The sequence below is a fragment of the Dendrobates tinctorius genome, unplaced genomic scaffold, assembly GCF_039654945.1.
Source record: "Dendrobates tinctorius isolate UK_male_01 unplaced genomic scaffold, ASM3965494v1 ptg000008l, whole genome shotgun sequence".
NCBI lineage: Eukaryota > Metazoa > Chordata > Amphibia > Anura > Dendrobatidae > Dendrobates > Dendrobates tinctorius.
The window spans coordinates 64,588,518-64,610,701 of record NW_027361676.1 but is presented as its reverse complement, the minus strand read 5'-3'; the positions used below and the strand labels follow the sequence as shown (position 1 = coordinate 64,610,701).

Genomic DNA, 22,184 nt, shown 5'->3' with positions numbered 1-22,184 from the left:
GTAAATGAAGGCTGCTTTTTTCACACTTACTGTTAAAACGCTGGCACTGTTGCACGTTGCTGATACCGTCTCAGGAGGTGGTGCTGATTTATTCCAGTGTGTCATTATCAGCAGACAAGCCATCTAACATTCTTATTTATCTACTAATCACGTCTTTGAAACCATTTCCCTATAACATCTACTACTGGAAACAGAAGTACCAGCATAATGATGTTAAAATATTATTCTCAGATTGTAGCTCCTTAAAAGGGCTTTCCATCTTGGGGGTGTTATTTTACTAAAATGCATTTATTTAGGGCTTAAAACAATTTCTTTAATTGGGTTTCTTGAAAAATTTACCTTCTATAGCCTCTGTGTAGCACCATTTATTGTTGGCTGGAGAGTGAGTTAACTGAGAAAATGTTAGTGAGCTCACTGTAGGGTTTGAGACTTTTTTTGTCTTTTCTGATTTCTGTTCTGCTGATTTATGATTACAGGCCACATCACAGTTAAATTTACAAGCAAACAAGAAGCCTGCAAAGGCCAAAAGATACAAAATATTTAGTGGAACCTTTTGGAACCTTGTTTCAAAAAGTATTTTGAGCACCAAAACCATGCATTTATGCAAAAAAGCTAATACCATATATACTCGAGTATAAGCAGACCCGAGTATAAGCCGAGGGCCCCCCTAATTTTGCCACAAAAACGGGCAAAATTATTGACTCGAGTATAAGCCGAGGGTGGGAAATGTAGCAGCTACTGGTAAATTTAAAAAATAAAAATAGATACCTGTAAAAGTAAAACGAATTGAGACATCAGTAGATTAAATGTTTTTGATTATCCATATTGAATCAGGAGCCCCATATAATGCTCCATACAGTTCATGATGGCCCCATAATATGCTCCATACAAAATATGCCTCATATAATGCTGCACAAAGGATAATGGTGGCCCCATAAGATGCTCCATACAAAATATGCCCCATATAATGCTGCACAAAGCATAATGGTGGCCCTATAGGATGCTCCATTGATATAGTCTATATGCCCCATATATTGCTGCTGAAGCTGCTGCTGCCATTTTTAAAAAATGACATACTCACCTCTCGTCTCTAGAGGCCAGGTGCTGGTGTCCTGAGCAGGTGGGGACACCGGCGCGCTATGGGGGTCAGGTGCCGGTGTTGCCGCTGGCTCAGGCCCCCGGCAATGGCGATATTTACCAGTCCTCTCTCCATCGCCTAGCTCTTTGACCTCTGACCTGAACGTCACTGCAGAGGGACCTGGAAGACTGAGCGGCACACAGCGATGGAGCGGGGACCGGTAAATATCGCCAGTGCCGGGGGCCTGAGCCAGCGACGGCACCGGCACCTGACACCCATAGCACGCCAATTTTCCCCGCCTGCTGAGGCCATCGGCACCTGGCCTCCAGCAACAAGAGGTGAGTATGTCATTCTTTTTTCTTTCAATTGCAGGGACCATGACTCAATTATAAGCCGAGGGGGTCTTTTCAGCCCAAAAAGGGGGCTGAAAAACTCGGCTTATACTCGAGTATATACGGTAGTTAACATTTTGGTTTGTGGTGCATTGAACTACTAAGTTGGAAAAACCTATGAAATCACTGGACACCTAGATTCCTATGGATCATTAAATCCTTATACAACTTCAAAGTCGACAGACATGCAGCTATAGAACAAAAACGTTCTGATTAAAAGCTCATGCAGACAAGTGTAAAAATCTGACGTGTGCTATCCAGACAGCACACTGACCCATGTTATTCAATAGGGCCAGTATCGGACTGGGATGCCATGGGCCCACCAGTAACCAATTCCAGGACCCTACAGTTCAACTACATGGAAATGTGACATTATCATCAATCACAAATGTATACAACAATGAACTGGATAGATTGTTAAATGAATATGATGCTGCCTTTCTCTGTACATAGTGATTCACGTATATTGTGCCAAGTACTGCTCATATGAGAGGGTGGTGGCCCAACAGAAGATTCTCTTGTTTTTCGGTTGGCCAGTCCAAACCTGAATAGAGATGTTCATATGGTGCCAAGCACTGCTCATATGATAGGATGATGGCCCAAAGGAGGATTCTCCTGTTTTCAGGTTGGACAGTCCAAACCTGAATAGGGCTGTTCATATGAACTATTTTAGTCTTCTGCCCAACCATCCATGACAAAATTTCAGCATCCACTATTTTGGTTCAATTTATGAACCAGAATAGTGCATGTAAATGGCTCCCCCATCACTGCCCTGGTATGCATGGCTCCCCTGTCCTTTCCTGGTATACGTGGCTTCCCCGTCCTGTCTTGGTATGCGTGGCTCCCCCATCCTGTTCTGGTATGCATGGCTCCTCCCGTCGCTGTGCAGGTATGCGTGGCTCCCCCCGTAGCTGTCCTGGTATGCATGCTTCCTATTACAAAAAAAAACATCCTACTCACCCTCCAGCATGCCCTCTCAGCATCTCGTTGGTGCTGGCATTCTAACACCATCTAATTGGTGCCGGCTTCCTGCAGTTCTTCCTGTACTGAGCAATCACATGGCACCACTCATTAAGGTAATGAATATGCGCTCCATGCCTATGGGAGTGGAGACTCGTGCATATTCATTATCTTAACCAGTGGTGCCAAGTGATCGCTCAGCACAGGAAGAGCTGCAGGAAGCCGGCACCAACGAGATGCAGTGAGGGCACCAGGACTAACAAGATGCTACGAGGGCACGCTGAAGGGTGAGTAGGATCGGATGTCTTCTGCAAGCCGTCGGCTGCAGCTGTCACTGTGCGCACTATAAGTGAAATGAATATTAATTTCTCTTTAGCAATGGCACAGACTTTAGTCACAGCCGCTGGCTCCTGACTCTGTAAAATAAATAAAAAGCAAAAGTGCATTTAAATCATACAGAGTTCTTAGTAATACTATATTTGATCAAACATAGCATAAAAGCCGTCCCACCATCGGCAAGGTGACTCTGTGGTCGGGGCGGTCCTACACTGTCTAGTATTAATAACCTTATCATGTGTCAAAGTTGACATTTGTGTGAATAAGGGCAGACAAGGACCGGGTCCCAACCACTGGGACTTATTTTATTATAGCAGGGTTTTTTTCATTTTGTCTTTTGTAGGTTTTGTCTGCTTTTTGGCCATGTGAACATGCATTTATATGCTGCATGTGTACCAACTCAAACCAAGCTCAATTTTTGTGTTTTTTCTTTGGATTTTTGCATTCTGTGCAATCAGGGGTGTGGCCTCCCTCTCCTGAGCTGGAAATTGTATTTAAAGGCTTCCCCTGACTGGTGCCCAGTGGTTTGGACCCGATCCTTGTCTGCCCTTATTCACACAGACGTCAACTTTGACACATGATAAGATTATTAATACTAGACAGTGTAGGACCGCCCCGACCACAGAGTCACCTTGTCGATGGTGGGACGGCTTTTATGCTATGTTTGATCAAATACAGTATTACTAAGAACTCTGTATGATTTAAATGCACTTTTGCTTTTTACTTATTTTATTATAGCAGGGTTTTTTCATTTTGTCTTTTGTAGGTTTTGTATGCCTTTTGGCCATGTGAACATGCATTTATATGCTGCATGTGTACCAACTCAAACCAATCTCAATATTTGTGTTCTTTCTTTGTATTTTTGCATTCTGTGCAAGCTGGGGTGTGACCTCCTTCTCCTGAGCTGGAAATTGTATTTAAAGGCTTCCCCTGACAGGTGTCCACTGGTTGGGACCCGGTCCTTGTCTGCCCTTATTCACACAGACGTCAACTTGGACACATGATAAGGTTATTAATACTAGACAGTGTAGGACCGCCCCGATCACAGAGTCACCTTGTCGATGGTGGGACGGCTTTTATGCTATGTTTGATCAAATTCAGTATTACTAAGAACTCTGTATGATTTAAATGCACTTTTGCTTTTTACTTATTTTATTATAGCAGGGTTTTTTCATTTTGTCTTTTGTAGGTTTTGTATGCCTTTTGGCCATGTGAACATGCATTTATATGCTGCATGTGTACCAACTCAAACCAATCTCAATATTTGTGTTTTTTCTTTGTATTTTTGCATTCTGTGCAAGCTGGGGTGTGACCTCCTTCTCCTGAGCTGGAAATTGTATTTAAAGGCTTCCCCTGACAGGTGTCCACTGGTTGGGACCCGGTCCTTGTCTGCCCTTATTCACACAGACGTCAACTTGGACATATGATAAGGTTTTTAATACTAGACAGTGTAGGACCGCCCCGATCACAGAGTCACCTTGTCGATGGTGGGACGACTTTTATGCTATGTTTGATCAAATTCAGTATTACTAAGAACTCTGTATGATTTAAATGCACTTTTGCTTTTTACTTATTTTATTATAACAGGGGTTTTTTCATTTTGTTTTTTGTAGGTTTTGTATGCTTTTTGGCCATGTGAACATGCATTTATATGCTGCATGTGTACCAACTCAAACCAAGCTCAATTTTTGTGCTTTTTTCTTTATAGTGAACTATGTAGTGATGGAAGGCGACAGCCCCCATTATCACAGCCAAATGTGTAACATCTATGGTTCTAAAAAGCAGATTAAATAAATGCTGATTCGGCTCATCTTCCTGCTTTTCTACATACACTGCAGCATTACTGTAGCTGGTATAGCTGTGGTAGTAAATATATCTAAGGAAATACTATACACAAAAAAATGCATAGGGAATAAAAAAAATAATCCAGGAATTTTCCCTTAATATCTTATTTTTCTTTGAATTTATTGTGTCTCATATCACTTAAAAAAAAGTGTGGCTCCACAATGTCCTCCTCGCCATCCTCACAGTCCTGTGTCTGGCTGTAAGACAACTGACTGCAGCAGAAGCTCTAAGCTCTGCCCATTCAACATAGGTGAGGAAGCTAGTAGGCCATCATACAAAGATGCAAGTGATCAGCAAGTGATTAACCCCTGTCTTCTCTGCAGTATTTATATGAGACTGAGTGTCTCTGAATCACGCAGTAATGGGTTTGGCCAACATGCTAATGTGTATGAGGGTGCCACCCAACTGATTGTTGGGGGAGATTTCAATTGCTCATGTCCTTCAGACTGTCGATTTTCTCAGAGATAAACTTTTGGTAGAGACTTCTGAGGGTGGTTTTCTCAAAGTGAACATAAGAGTGCTCGACAGAACAAGTGCTCATGTATATGGGAGAGATGGCCATACGCTGAACGATTGATTGGTCAAGGTATCATTTGGTCGAAAGCCAAAGCCATGTAATGTGTATGGAGAACTTAACAAATGGTTTGTAACAGAAGCATTGCTCATGGTCACTTGGTAGCGTTAAAGAAGCTACCATGAACAGGCTTGGTGCTAGCTACTCCATTTTCCAGATCCCCGGGCTATCACTGGCTTTCACCCTGAAAACCTTATACATAAATCTGGACTTAACGTGGACCACCTAGGTTGGGGCAATGGAGTTAGCTGCTGTTCAGTAGTTTGAGATGTCAAGTAGAATAATCCAGTAGCCAGATCTTAACAAAGAGGTCAGTATAGAGACAAAATTACAAGGCAGGAGAGTAGTCAAAAAACAAGCCACAGTACAAAATAGGCAATGTCTACAGGTAGTCAAAGCAGAATACTGAAAAGGTCTCTTGGAGCAAGACAAATATGAACTGTTAGTGGATCTGCAGATCCGCCAGAGCCACCCAAAAGGAAGCAAACACAGAAAAGTCAACTCCTGATCTCCCAGTATGGACAAAACTACAAGTACCAGAAGATATGGAACTAGAGTTGTCACCTCACATCCCCTGCAACAAGAGCGCTGTGCCACCAGCTGAGAGAAGCAGAAGCAGGAAGGGCAGGCACCAACACAGATGTCACACGGTGAAGACAATGAAAATGCTTGTTTAATTTGCACATTCATTTCTAGAATTAATATTCCTTTAAGAACAACTTAATAATAAACCTTATATTGGGCAGGCTCAATCATTTTCCAGATCTAGCTCTGCCGTGTGCACGAGGCCTTACTGCTAGAAACCTGTTTGTATGAGTTTCTAGCATGTCACTTACTTCTACTGTTTGCCACCAAATTGTGACAATTCTACCACAACTACTGCAGGTGGGAAATGTCTGAGGGCAGACAGAGGTGAAATGTAATAAGATAATTATTAACTGCATGTAAAATTCATCAAACCACATGTACGTGGATGCTTCATTATTAGTGCTGGGGGACAAGACCTTTCAAATATAATGTCACTGCCTCTGTGCCTGTAGTATTAATTATACACAATTTCATTATGTTTTCTGAGGGATGGAAAAATATTCCACATACGTTAAAAGGAAGACGTAATACGATTACCATATATAATAGGAGAGCTTTCTAGCAATTCCCTTTGGGCTTTTTCCTCTCCCAAGGATTACAAACTTGACAAAAAAGTGCCGGTAAGAGTGGTATATTTATATGGCGATCTATGTCAACGGAAAACTGAAGTAAGAACTCTGATACTCCTAACTGATAATGATATATTACATTTCCTCAGCCGAAACATTACACAGAATTTATTGCTTAAATTCAGTCACGAACCGGCCAAGCACATTGGCACATTTTGTCATGTCTTGGCATCTATTCTGAGGTGAGGCATTAAACTAGAAAAGTCACCTCACATTAACACCGACATGCGTCTCTTTGCAGAGATTTGTACTAAAGCTGACGACAGTTTCTGCTTCCAATATTCACAAAAGTTCGATATCAAAGCATGCACGCACTCACATGCATGTATCCACGTACACAGAGCATCGTGATATCCTGCCATTCCTTACACTAGACGAGTTATTCATCACAGTGTGATAGTGCCAAATCTGAAGAGAAGCCTAGAAAGGCTCCTTCAATCACAATTTACTGAAGAACTCCCTCAGGATGATTCCATATCATGCACACGAATTGTCTGACCGCTCCACCAAGATGACAAGGCCCCAAACACTGAGAACATTGTTTCCACATTCCATTAGTGTCATTTTACCTGATATGATACAACATTCCTGAACGGGGACTTTAACCCTTAGTCTGTAGTCTGGTATATCTTTGCCAGCTACACAGTAGTGTAGCTACCAGGGGGCAGAGGGGACATGCTCTGAGGGGCCCACCCGGAGCTGCGCTATTGTTAACTGTATGGGCGCCCCTTGCACGCCGATACAGTTAAACTCTGTGGCAGAGCTGGGAGACTTGATCTTGCACAGCCCCCTGGCAGCTATGATGTATTATGCTGTATGGAGGCCTATGGGGAGTGCATTATACTGTATAGAGGCCTATGGGGAGATCTTTATACCATAGAGGCCTATGGGGGTGCATTATATTATATAGAGTCTGCCTATGGGGGTTGCATTATACTATATAGAGTCTGCCTATGGTGATTGCATTATACTATATAGAGTCTGCCTTTGGGTGTGCATTATACTATATACAGTCTGCCTATGGGTGGTGCATTATGCTATACAGAGTCTGCCTATTTGGAGTGCATTATACTATGTAGAGTCTGCCTTTGGGGAGTGCATTATACAATATAGAGTCTGCCTATAGGGAGTGCATTATATTATATATAGACATGGGAAGTGCATTATACTATATAGAATATTAATGCTAAACCAGCCAAAAATTATCAAAAGGAAGCTGGGCGAAACGTGCACGTCGGGGTGGAGGGATCTATCTCCCACGGGACTTTTACTAATGCTGCCAGGATCCAGGTAATGGCCTCAGTAGCTTTAACACTAATTAGTTAATATAGATACTGTACATCTATTTAATTACAAATTATAAACATATCTTTGGTCTAGCATTTGGATAGCCCAGGCTAGTGTTTATCTTAGCCTATGGGCTTGTGCTGTGTAGTGAATATACTGTGCACGTTTTATTGAACAGCAGACACTTTAGTATAGGTCTCTATCAGCATATACAAATGGATTGTTTACTAGCTATGAGGTTCAATACTATGCAGCAAAATATATATAATGGGAGTTGTTGGTCCCTTTTTTCTTGCACTAATCTTGGGAACATGTATGTCTTTTAAATGTTTGACATTTGTACTAATAAAAGAAATAATATTTTACTATTTGAATGCTCTGGTGTTGGTCTGAACTTCAATTGGAGGTTGATCCTGGGTTTCACTATATAGAATATGCCTACGGGGAGTGCTTTGTACCATATATAGGCATATGGGGAGTGCATTATACTATATAGAGGCCTATCAGAAGTGCATTATACTATATAGAGTCTGCCTATGGGTAGTGCCTTATTATATATAGGCATATGTGGCATGCATTATACTATATAGAGGCCTATGAGGAGTGCATTATACTATATAGAGGCTTATGGGGAGTGCATTATACTATATTGAGGACTATCTGATGCTTTATAATATATGGAGGCTATTTAGGGGGCCATTATACAGTGTGGGGATTACAATGTGGGGTCCATCTTACAGTGTTGGAGCCATCAGTTTTGGGGCTACTAAGGGTTCAGTATACTATGTGGGGGTACTATACAGTGAGAGGACATTATAATATGTGGAAGAGAGTATCATACTGTATATGGAGCTATATAGGGGGGAGACTCAAGACATTATTAAATGTTAAGTGGCCACTTATTGTTATATGGGAACTCAGGTTATTGTGACTGTCAAAAGGGCATTATTGTGGGCACTGTTTTGTAGGGCACTTGCACAGGGCATTACTCTATTCTAGATGGTTGCTTTACCATTTAGAGGGCATAGAGAACCACACAGCAGGTGCAGTAATAAGGACATATACAGCTGCAGCGGCTCAGTATTGGGATATCAGCAGGATGGAAATAGTCCCATTGAGGGCAGTGCAGGAAATGTGAGAAGTCAAATGTGTCTTTGTTGTAATCTCTGCAGCCGAGTTCCGGCTGGAAGAAGTTGCCATGTCGGTCTGGGCCAGATGGAAAAGATGGGAAAAGTGAACGACTCCATCAGAAAGAACGTCCTCTGTTAGTGACTATCCATAACTATACTGTCATTTCTTATATGTTCTGCAGGACTGGTTTCTACCACTATATGTCACCATATGGCAGTAATATCAATGTTGGTCTTTGTATAGAGATTATTTTCAGTAACAGCCTGGTTCTCCTGCATCCACTATTAGGATGTGCCACCATAGTTGTGATCAGAATTACCTGGTTAAAAGCCCACTCAGAAGTTTGCACACCCTGAACCAAAACCCTAGTTACACCTCTGCAGCTGCATCTTTTAGACCGTTAAGCTATCCTGTCCAAACAGGATTCCCACTGCAGAAAACCATCCCAGCCTATGTGCACCGAGCAGTCTATTACCGCTTGTTTGTTAAAAATTGTTTACTGTGGTATGGCTGTTTAAACAGGACTCACACTGCCAAGAACCATGGCAGCCTATACGCACTGAGCGATCTAGTACCGATTGTTCAGTATGGATACTTTATTGTTGTCTCGCTGTGTAAACAGGTCTCACACTGCCAAGAACCATGACAGCCTATGTGCACTCAGCAATCTAATGCCGATTGTTCAGTACACATAGTTTATTGTGGTCTGGCTGTGTAAACAGGACTCGCACTGCCGAGAACCATGGCAGCCTATGTGCACTGAGTACTTCTGTGGGTCTTATAAATCATATGACCACTGCATACATCTACAATATAGAAAAAAAAAGGCCAAACCACAAAAAAATTTGAAAAAAATCTTATTATTTATAACATAAAATACATTTTATTACATTCACATAATAATAAAAGCAAAAACAAACAACCTACATATATAAGGTATCCACATGACTGCAATAATCTGGGTAATTTATTCGACATGTTATTTGCTTTGTAACGTGAAAAATAAAGCATGAACAATAAAATGTGAACAATAAAATATCTAGACAAAAAAAAATTAAATCAAAAATTGCTTTATGCTCTATTTGTGTTGTAAAAAAAATACATATAAGTTACAGTGATATATAGTATATGTACCCAAGAACAGTGCTAGAAAAATAAAATTGTCACTCGTAAATCAAAGCCTCAAAGAACCTCAAAATGGCTGCTCTTGGCTGCTATCTTTCCCCAGTACCGCACGCTCGATGCCTTGGGGTGATCCTCGACTCTGCGCTCTCTTTCAAACCACATTTCCAAGCCCTCGCCTCCTCCTGCCGCCTCAAACTCAAAAATATTTCCCGGATCCGCTCATTCCTCAACCACGAAACCACAAAAACACTAGTGCATGCTCTTATCATCTCCCGCCTCGACTACTGCAACCTCCTACTCTCTGGCCTCCCCTCTAGCACTCTTTCTCCGCTCCAGTCCATCTTACACTCTGCTGCCCGACTAATCCACCTGTCTCACCGCTATTCCCCAGCCTCCCCCCTATGCCAGGCCCTTAACTGGCTTCCTATTGCCCATAGGCTACAATTCAAAACCCTAACAATGACATACAAAGCCATCCACAACCTGTCTCTTCCATACATCTGTGACATGGTCTCTAGGTACCTACCCGCATGCAACTTTCGATCATCTCAAGATCTCCTTTTCTACTCCCCCCTTATCTCTTCTTCCCACAACCACATACAAGACTTCTCCCGTGCTTCCCCCATACTCTGGAACTCCCTACCGCAACACATCAGACTCTCACCATCAACGGAAACCTTCAAAAAGAACCTGAAGACCCACCTGTTCCGACAAGCCTACAGCCTGCAATGATCCTTGGTCTACTGAACCACAGCAAGACCTGCTCTCCCCTCTCCTACTGTATCCTCACCCATCCCTGTAGACTGTAAGCCCTCGCGGGCAAGGCCCCCTCTCCTTATGTATTTGTGTGTCCCTTGTCTTACTCATGTTTATTATAAGGTACTTCTCTATATTTCCCCTTTTCACATGTAAAGCGCCATGGAATAAATGGGGCTATATAAATGCATAATAATAATAATAATGATAGCTGCTGAAAAGACCGGAGGACATAACAAAAAATTTGTAAGTTCTTAAAGGGGTTAAATGAAAAACAAAACACAAAATGATGTTAGGGGATGACATTTTTAATAGAGCACAATGGTTACTAACAATTTTACATCCATATAAACTTTGCACGCAATTGGTGGTGTCCGCCATGGGTATCTACTTTATTTGGGTGAGGGTTGTGGAATACTATACAAAAGCCACAATGGACTGATCATACAGCGAAGTCAAATAACTGCACATTCCATCTAGGAGGTGTATTGCATTTTTTATGGGGTTGTTTAGTGCAAGTAATATCTTTCGAAATATCGAATTTCTAATTAAATGGACTCATACAGGGGTTAGATGCAGACTATTAATTTTGGACATGAAAACTTATACAAGAGCAGTACTGTTTTTTTTGGATGTTATTTGTTGATCGGTGATGATTTTGCTCGGTAATTCTTTGTGACTGAAAGTTCAATTTAAAAGAGGATATTAACAGATGAGAATAATACATTAAGCTCTCTTTAGCTACATTAATTATACAATGTTATACAACGAAACTTTAATAAAATGAAAGGAGGTTTGATGATATAGTTTAATTAAGAACAATATTATTATTTTTTTTAATTTAGAGTTTTGAATATTTTTCAAACTAATATAGAATTTTAAGATTAATGCCAATTTTAGACAGCTAGAGTGCGATCACATATTATTGACTCTATCAAACCCAAACTAAACTTAGCGTAGATCCTCATAACACACTAGGAGAATCTAGGTTACATTTTTTTTTTACATTTTTTAGAACCAGTGGAGTTTTGAGTATTCTGTTTATAATGAGGAAACTAGAGCGTGGGAGTGTTGCAGTTGTCACATGGCCACGGCCACTTTCCAGCTGATGTCGTAGAAGAAACTCCCACAGAGATATATAGGGCCTTTACTTCACATCTGTAAACCTCACATGCTATACATAGGCACAAGTAGACTTTTTATTTGTCGGATACCACATTAATCGAACAGATCCAAAATGATGGCATGCTGTCTGTATGGAGGCATTCTCCCGATAGTAGCACAGCTTCTCAAGGTCACCATACACATCATTATCTCTGGTGGTGGCGTATCTCTACTGGGAACAAGACCATCTGGTATTGAAATTCAACAGGTCAAATTCTTATGTCCCACAACATTATCTGTTGAGGGAAAGTCATGATGGCTCTGTCTATTAGATGGTGGGCCAGCACTGCCGAAACCAATGAGTTAAGCTGACATTGTTCTAATATGTATAACAAGCTCAAGGGAGTATATCATAAAATATCTGGCACCTGATGAAGCCTGTACTGCAGGACTTAAAGGGAACCTGTCAATTGACTCATGCTGTCCAAGCCACAGGCAACATGAATAAGATGGTATATTTTTCTCTGAAACGCTCTAGCATTTCAGATAAAATATACTTTTTTTTGGCAATGGAGGACACCAGTCAATCACATGCAACAGCTCTGGAAAAGGCAACTTGGGGAAGCACCGAACTAGCTTATAGCTATCGTCCGTGTAAGGATTTATAAAGTATATTTTCTCTGAAATCCCAGTGTGTTTTAGGAGAAAAATAAACCAACAGTGCAGCCAGGATCTGATTCATGATGCCTGTGGTTTGGGCAGCATGAATCAGGTGACAATTTCCCTTTAAAGGGAATCTATCACCTATTTTTTTGCTTATAAGATGCATTTAAAACGCGGCCACCACCATCAGGGGCTTATCTACAGCATTCTGTAACGCTGTAGATAAGCCCCCAATGTAACTTGAAAGATAAGAAAAACGAGTTAGATTATACTCACCCCAGGGTCCAGTCCGGTCCAATGGGTGTCACGGTCCGGTCCGATGGGTGTCGCAGTCCGGTCCAATGCTTCCCATCTTCTAGCGATGACGTCCTCTTCTTTGCTTCCCGTCGCGGCTCCGGCGCAGGCGTACTGCTCTGCCCTGTTGAGGGCAAAGCAAAGTACTGCACAGTGTGCAGGCGCCGGACCAGGTCAGAGAGGTCTGGCGCCTGCGCACTGCAGTACTCTGCTCTGCCCTCACCACCTCTCGTGGCAGCCTGTTCCACTCATTGATCACCCTCACTGTCAAAAAGTTTTTTCTAATATCTAATCTGTATCTTCTCCTGTTCAGTTTCATTCCATTGCTTTTTGTATTTCCATTTTCAAATAAGAATAAGAATGGTCCATCTACACTGTGACAGCCCTTCAGGTATTTGTAGACAGTTACAAGCTAAGTATTCCCAGATCCTGTAACTGTTTCTCGTAGGACATACTTTGCTCTCCGCTCATCATACTTGTCGCTCTTCTCTGTACTTGCTCCAGTTTTTCACCGTATCTTTTAAAATGTGGTGCCCAGAACTGGACACAGTATTCTAGATGAGGTTTGACCAAGGAGGAGTAGAAGTGGATAATTACTTCACGTGATTTAGACTCTATGCTTCTCTTAATACATCCTAAAACTGTGTTTGCATTGTTTACTGTAGCACACTGTTGACTCATGGGCAGTCTGTGATCTATTAGTATACCTAAGTCTTTTTCACACATGCTGTTGCTTAGTTCTATTCTTCACATTCTGTAGATGTAATTTTTCTTTTTTCTTGCCCAATTGTAGAATCCTGCATGGACAACCTATTTGACTGCAATATCTCAAGGCAATAAAGGACAATCACTGTGCTTTTCTAAATTCGGACTCATGAGACTCAGCTAATTGCAAAGCTGGTGTCATTTGCAAAAGGGGATTTCATTATGAGTCAATTCATTTTAAAACTGCTTTGCAGAAATTAATATTAAAGCATTAGAGTACCAGGTATTGACAATAACCAATAGTATAACAAGAGCTGGGCATGGCTGTACTGGATAACCAGAGTCTGGCACAGCACAAGAGGAATGATTGACTTCAATGGGCAACTTCCATGGAATTTGGTAAGCTAGAAGACTAAAACAAAAGTGTTGCCTTCCTTCATTCATTCAGTTATTTATTAATCTACCAATTATTTCAACCAGTTTCTCAACTGAAATTCTATCTATCATCTATCTATCTATCTATCTATCTATCTATCTATCTATCTATCTATCTATCTATCTATCTATCATTGAGTATTACATACCTGGGCTTTATGTTAAGACTTGTGAGACGAGCCATCTTTTGATTTTTATATTAATTATCAATGTATAAATGTGTTTTTTGCACTTTTTTATAAATTGATTAATTATCTGCACTTTAGTACACGTAGCAATTTTTAACATTAGATAATGTATTTTGATGCATTTATGGATTTTTCATATTTATTAATATAATTGATTGTAATTATTAATTTAATACACTATTTATATGTATCGTATACACCATTTCAACAGTTTGAGAAAGTCTTATTTTTGTGTTAGCAGCCGAAAGGGTGGGTTTACACTATGGGTTAATGAAAGAATCCATTTCTTCATTTAAATGGAGTTTGAGAGCTGCTTTCTTCATACTGGAATATAATTTTTGGACATTTTGGTAATTGACATTGGTGTTTGTACCCACATCTATAGTACATCAATGCTGTGTTAACCCCTTTCCGACATAGGGTGTAATAGTACGCCCATGTTGGAATCCCTCCATTTGATGTGGGCTCTGGCCCACTGTTGTGACCAGCTGACATGTGCTTCTAACAGCTGCGGGTGGAATAGCGATCCACCCGCGGCTGATAACCTATTAAATGCTGCTGTCAATCTCTGACAGCGGCATTTTACGCACGCTTGCGGGAAGCGCGCCGGAAATCCCGCCCAACACTGGATCTCTGGTCACCAATGGGTTGTCATGACAACTAGAGGTCTCCAGCAGACCTTTATGGTTGTCATATCTGGATTGCTATGAGTGCTGCTTGGTGGTCGGCGCTCATAGCAAGTGAGCAATTCTGCTATATACAACCAATCTGATCATCGCCTGTGTGTAGCAGAGCCGATCGGACAAGTGCAGCTTCTAGTCTCCCATGGAGACTAATGAAGCATGCAAAAAGTAAAAAAAAGTTTTTAAAAATATTAAAAAAATATAAAAGTTCAAAGCACCCCCCTTCACCCCATTCAAAATAAAACAAATAAAAAAAAATCAAACATACACATATTTGGCATCACCGCGTTCAGAATAGCCCTATCAATATAAAAAATAAAATAACATGAACGATAAACGGCGTAACAACAAAAAAAGAACCTATAAATGTTTAGTGTCTTGTACTTGGACGCATTTAGTGAACATGGTGAAAAAACAGGCCAAAAAACAACTGTGGAATTGTACTTCTTTTGCAACTTCACCGCACTTGGAATTTTTTCCCCGTTTTCCAGTACATGATATGTTAAAACTTAAAACGAAAGGTGTCGTTCAAAAGTACAACTTGTTCCACAAAAAAACAAGCCCTCACATGGCTGTTTTGACCAAAAAAATAAAAAAGTTATGGCTCTGGGAAGAAGGGGAGCAAAAAACGAAAACGCAAAAACGGAAAATGGCCCAGAGGTTAAGGGGTTGAAAGAAATCTGTCAGAAGGATTTACAATTCCCCAAACAATTTATATGCACATGTAGCTCTTTCAGTCTTTTAAAGACAAATTTAGCAATACTTATACATGGCTGGTCCGTTCATCAGTTACTGAGAAATCAGTTCTTGAATTTATATGTCGTAAATATGCGTAAATGAACCTGAAAAGCTATCTGTAGAGCTGAACCTCTGTCACTCCAGCTCCATTCCCCATCCAGCGATGCCTCCTCTTACTTGACTGACGACTCTTTTGCCTGAAATTATGCAGCATAGAGGCTGCCAGTAAAGCAGGAAGAAACGGTGCTTGATAGCTATAGAGCTGGAGTGGCAGAGACTTCAGATCTACATCCTCATTTGCATATAGATTGAAATGCTGATTTCTCAGAAATGAATGAACGAACTGGACACATAAAGGTACTGTTGGACTTGTCTTTGAAAAAGCTGCATACACATATAAATAGTTTTGAGAGTGAAATACTGCTGACAAATTCCCTTTTATCTATCTATTTATCTAGCTATCTAACTAAGGCCAAGTTCACACTTGAGAGAAACTCACACGAGTCTCGCGTCACAATACCCGGCATTGCCACCCGCACTTGGGACCGGAGTGTGCGGCTGCATGTATTTCTATGCAGCTGAGTGTGCCGGTCCTGAGTGCCGGTAGCAGTGCCATGTATTGAGACGTGAGACTCGTGTGAGTTTCTCGCAAGTGTGACCCCAGCCTAATAAGACAACCTGCAGTAGGTGATGATATTGGTTCAAAAAGTTATGAGTGTGTAGGAGTGAAATTTTATACATTAAAAAAAAAGATAAAAGTGACACAAACCTTTCTTCCATTAAGACTTAATAACCTTTGTAACCATTGCACTATGATTAAGCTGATACTTTTCCAAGCACACCATGGTTTATCTTGTATCTACGTTCACTTGTCTAGACCAGACTACTTACCACAACTTTTTCTTTTCTACACCTGACTTAAGCCAGCGATATTATAACATCACTTTCCATTGCACAATCTTGACAGGTTCACTACATTTAAAAAGGGCACAGACATTTCATTTTTCGCTTCCACCACACGTCTGACTGCAAATAAAGCTAAAATAGCTCAGGTCACAGCACTGATAAAAGAAATTCAAAAGAGCATCTAATGTATTTAGCGAGCACTCCTGCGAATGAGTGGCAGTCGCACAGGATGTTCTCCTAAACCACCAGCCTTGTTTGGGTAAAAGGCATCTTTAGGTGTTCTTGTGTGATGTCTTTGTGATGCTCAGCTGTGGCAATGTATCTGTCGCGGATTGACCACCTGGTTGGTCTCTGAGTTTATGCTGTGCAATCTGTGTCATTCCGTTTTTTTCTCCCCCTTTTAACAACACCGTTAAAATTATAGGTGACTGATGTAAAACCTTCTGCAAGGAGGAAGAAAGGATTTTGGTGCACGTTTCAATTATGCTGTGTTTAATGTGGGAGGAAAGACTCCATGAGTTATCGAGCCCACACAGCAGAAAGTCAGCAACGTAAACCACATTAACTAAAAATGGAACTTGTACGACTGGCGGAAAAATACATAAATAAATGGAGAGGGGAAAGAGAGAAATTCATCTGAAATCTACTTAGCACAACCCACTTGTACGATCACCAAGGAATTGTGTTCATTTACCGCCAGCGCAGCAGACATTGCTTATATTACTGCTTAGATTGTTCAGCAAAAGTAATGCAATGGAGGGTAAAGAAATTGCTGGTGAATAGAAGACGGGAGAAAGAAAGTTAGGTCTAGTCATCTGCTTTACTACTAATTGCTTATTGAACTTATGCACTTAATATTTGACCCAACTATTTTGTTGTCTTGTCCATGCTCCACCTGGAAGAAATGGGTCAGCTATGAGGACATTCTTAAATGTTCATCTACATTTTTTCAGCGTTATTAACATTGTATACTTTTCTATGTATTGTATTCTAGGTTATGCAAGATCTGGACATCTCAGTGAAGTCCATCAAAAGTATGAAGGTTACATTTCATGCAATGAACAAGGGTAAATAAAGAAGTATTCCATTTGCGTAGGTTATACACAGGATATTACATAAATGGATAGAAGATGCAGGTTTCATCAATGGGACCTGCATCTATCTTCATAATGGGACCGTGATACATTCTGGTTTCAATGGAGAGGTGGTTGAAATTCCCATAAATTTGTATGGCAACACTTCATCTATTATAAGTTTATGCTCAAAACACATAACTCTGCCTCCACCTCTCCAATCAAGCCTACTTCACCACCCTGATCAACTCACTATTCAACACACTTCCTTCTCGGGCCTAAACTGCTAGCACTTATCACTAACCTCATCAATGATAATCTGTCTACTTATTTCAAAGAAAAAAATAACAATATCTGACAGGTAATTATCTCCCAATCCTCTAATATAAAGGATCCTTCCCTCCCGCACGTCATCAAGAGCACTTTCCATTTGCGAATTAGTCCCAGAATAAGAAGTTAACAGGATCCTGCCCTACTACCTTAGCCAGCAAACCAATTCCCTTACACCTACTCCAGTCCCTTTCTCTTGCTGTCATTACCCACATATTTAAAATATCTAACCTCTCTCTTTCATCCAGTATCTTTCCCTTCTACTTCAAATATGTCATCATAACAACTTGACCAGAACTGTTCTGCTAACAGACCTGTTTCTAACCTTCACTTCATCTCAAAACTCAAGGAACACTTGGTCCACTCTTGTCTCATCTGCTATCTTTCAAATAATTCCCTTCTTGATCCTTTAAAATCCAATTTCTGCTCTCTATTTATTTTATTTTTATATAGCGCTAACATATTCCACAGCACTTTGCACACATTATCATCACTATCCCCGATGGGGCTCACAATCTAAATTCCCTATCAGTATGTCTTTGGAATGTGGGTGGAAACCGGAGGAAACCCACGCAAACACGGGGGAGAAAATACAAACTCCTTGCAGATGTTGTCCTTGGAGGGATTCAAACCCAGGACTCCAGCGCTGCAAGGCTGCAGTGCTATCCACTGAGCCACCGTGCTGCCCTTTCTACCACAACTTCCTTTACTAAAGTCTTTAATGATCTACTAAGTGTATCTCTTGGCAATATTTGACTCTGTGGATCATCAACACCTTCTCACTATGATCCACTCTATCGCTCTCAAAGAAACTGATCTCTCTTGGCTCTCCACAGACCTCTCTGACCACTCATTCACTGTATCATTTGCTGTTTCCCTTACTATTGGGGTTCTTGAGGGTTCAGTCCTAGGTCCCTTCTCTTTTCTCTATACAACGTCCCTTTTTAAGAAATTATCAGCAGATTTGGTTTTCAGTACCATCTATATTCTGATGACACCCTATTATACACATCGTTTTTTATGTCACCCCTGCATTACTGGAAAATACCAGGATTGTCCCGTGTCTGTAACATTACAGTCATATGTAAAAGTTTGGGCACCCCTATTAATGTTAACCTTTTTTCTTTATAACAATTTTGGTTTTTGCAACAGCTATTTCAGTTTCATATATCTAATAACTGATGGGCTCAGTTATATTTCTGGATTCAAATGAGGTTTATTGTACTAACAGAAAATGTGCAATCTGCATTTAAACAAAATTTGACCGGTGCAAAAGTATGGGCACCCTTATCATTTTCTTGATTTGAACACTCCTAACTACTTTTTACTGACTTCCTGAAGCACTAAATTGGTTTTGTAACCTCATTGAGCTTTGAACTTCATAGCCAGGTGTATCAAATCATGAGAAAAGGTATTTAAGGTGGCCACTTGCAAGTAGTTCTCCTATTTGATTCTCCTATGAAGAGTGGCATCATGGGCTCCTCAAAACAACTCTCAAATGATCTGAAAACAAAGATTATTCAACATAGCTTTTCAGGGGAAGGATACAAAAAGTTGTCTCAGAGATTTAACCTGTCAGTTTCCACTGTGAGGAACATAGTAAGGAAATGGAAGAACACAGGTACAGTTCTTGTTAAGCCCAGAAGTGGCAGGCCAAGAAAAATATCAGAAAGGCAGAGAAGAAGAATGGTGAGAACAGTCAAGGACAATCTACAGACCACATCCAAAGACCGGCAGCATCATCTTGCTGCAGATGGTGTCACTGTGCATCGGTCAACAATACAGCGCACTTTGCACAAGGAGAAGCTGTATGGGAGAGTGATGCGAAAGAAGCCGTTTCTGCAAGCATGCCACAAACAGAGTCGCCTGAGGTATGCAAAAGCACATTTGGACAAGCCAGTTACATTTTGGAAGAAGGTCCTGTGGACTGATGAAACAAAGATTGAGTTGTTTGGTCATACAAAAAGGCGTTATGCATGCGCTGTATTGTTGACCGATGCACAGTGACACCATCTGCAGCAAGATGATGCTGCAGGTCTTTGGAGGTGGTCTGTGGATTGTCCATGACTGTTCTCACCATTCTTCTTCTCTGCCTTTCTGATATTTTTCTTGGCCTGCCACTTCTGGGCTTAACAAGAACTGTACCTGTGTTCTTCCATTTCCTTACTATGTTCCTCACAGTGGAAACTGACAGGTTAAATCTCTGAGACAACTTTTTGTATCCTTCCCCTGAAAAGCTATGTTGAATAATCTTTGTTTTCAGATCATTTGAGAGTTGTTTTGAGGAGCCCATGATGCCACTCTTCATAGGAGAATCAAATAGGAGAACTACTTGCAAGTGGCCACCTTAAATACCTTTTCTCATGATTTGATACACCTGGCTATGAAGTTCAAAGCTCAATGAGGTTACAAAACCAATTTAGTGCTTCAGGAAGTCAGTAAAAAGTAGTTAGGAGTGTTCAAATCAAGAAAATGATAAGGGTGCCCATACTTTTGCACCGGTCAAATTTTGTTTAAATGCAGATTGCACATTTTCTGTTAGTACAATAAACCTCATTTGAATCCAGAAATATAACTGAGTCCATCAGTTATTAGATATATGAAACGGAAATAGCTGTTGCAAAAAACAAAATTGTTATACAGAAAAAAGGTTAAGGCTACTTTCACACTTCAGGTTTTCGGCGTCAGGCGCGATCCGGCGTCGTGCCGGAACGCCGGATCCGGCAAATGTTTAGTAAAACTGGATGTGACGGATCCGTTTTTCTGCCGGATCCGTCTTTTTCTTGACAGACAAAACCGGATCCGTCTCATCCGGTTCATCCGTTTTTCTATCCGTTTTTCGACGGATTACGCCGGATCCGGTTTTTAAAATTGACCCTTGTGGCCTTCCGAACGGGATTGGCTACTGGAAAACTATATATAGCATGTTCCTACAGCCCTTCTTTGACAGGTTGTAGAGGAGAAAGTGCAGGTTGGAGAGAAGAGCAAGTTATTGGCGAAGATGGATGTTGTCATTGGAAATATTTTGAAGAATTTGGCGGATTTTATAGCGGAGGCAAATCGTTTGAGGGTGATTGTTCTGGAGAAGGAGAGAGCGAGACAGCAGCGCATCAGGCATCGTAGACGACGTTTGTGGATCCACCCCATCACAGCCAAGAGAATGACGCGTGGGGTCTATTCTACACTCTGCATGGACCTTCGACGAAACCCGGATACATTTTTGGGATATGTTAGGATGAAAATGGAGAATTTTGATTACTTGGTGGAGCGCATTGCACACCTCATAAGAAAAGCGGACACCTATTACCGCTTCTCTGTTTCACCCACAGAGCGTCTGATGGTGACTTTAAGGTAAGCCACATTTATTGGATGTGATCGCATCAGAGCACACTTTCACTGCAATCTTGTTGGTGGTAGTTTGTATCTCCAAGTGTTATAGCTCAGTTTTGGTATGTAATGCTGTGATTTAAAACTAATTTATTGTTTTTTAATTCCCCACAGATTTCTTGCAACTGGAGAATCCCTTTCGTCACTGCATTTCCAGTACAGACTCGGGATTTCCACCATATCTGGAATAGTGAAGTACACATGCCGTGCACTGTGGGACTCCTTAGCTGAAGAGTTTTTACCAGAGCCCACAACAGAGAGGTGGATTGAAATTGCTGACAAGTTTCAACAGATATGTCAGTTTCCCAACTGCTTGGGCGCTGTGGGCGGGAAACATATCCGCATTGTAAAGCCAGCTGGATCGGGATCGGAATATTTCAATTACAAGAAATATTTTTCAATTGTCCTCATGGCCATCGCTGACGCGGAATACAAATTTATTGCGGTTGATATTGGGGCCTATGGCCGCTCCAATGACTCTCAAGTTTTCAAACTGTCTGCCATGGGGCGTAAACTGTATGGAAACACCTTCCAGTTCCCACCACCTAGACCGCTGCCGCAAACATCTGGTCCACCTATGCCATTTGTCTGTGTAGGGGATGAAGCCTTCCAGCTGTCAGAACACCTTTTGAAACCGTACTCTAGCAGAGGATTGACAAGACCAAAATGCATTTTTAATTACCGCCTCACAAGAGCAAGAAGAATGGTTGAATGTACCTTTGGTATTCTGACAGCCAAATGGCGGGTCCTATTGACTGCGATCAACCTCAAGACAGAAACTGTGGACGAGGTGATCAAAGCGTGCGTGGTACTCCACAATTTTGTTATCTGCAAGGAACCCATTTCCATTGAGGACACCTCTGAAGAAACCACCTTGCAAGATTACCATGACATTACCACTAGAAGTTCTGTGACGGTTTCAGTAATGAGGGACAATTTTGCACTATACTTTATGTCACCTCAAGGCAGAGTACACT

At 41.1% G+C, this 22,184-nt stretch overlaps 1 protein-coding gene and 1 long non-coding RNA gene across 10 annotated transcripts in view; one reads left to right on the top strand and one right to left on the bottom strand.

Annotated features, from left to right (window-relative positions):
- The window catches only part of LOC141092071 (uncharacterized), a 140,304-nt gene extending 126,614 nt beyond the window's left edge, over positions 1-13,690 (top strand). The window contains exon 4 of the long non-coding RNA XR_012232677.1: positions 13,556-13,690. This is a non-coding gene — a long non-coding RNA (uncharacterized lncRNA). The remainder of the gene's footprint in view (positions 1-13,555) is intronic.
- TENM3 (teneurin transmembrane protein 3) overlaps positions 1-22,184 on the bottom strand; it is a 1,679,324-nt gene that overhangs the window by 725,262 nt on the left and 931,878 nt on the right. The window lies entirely within an intron of this gene.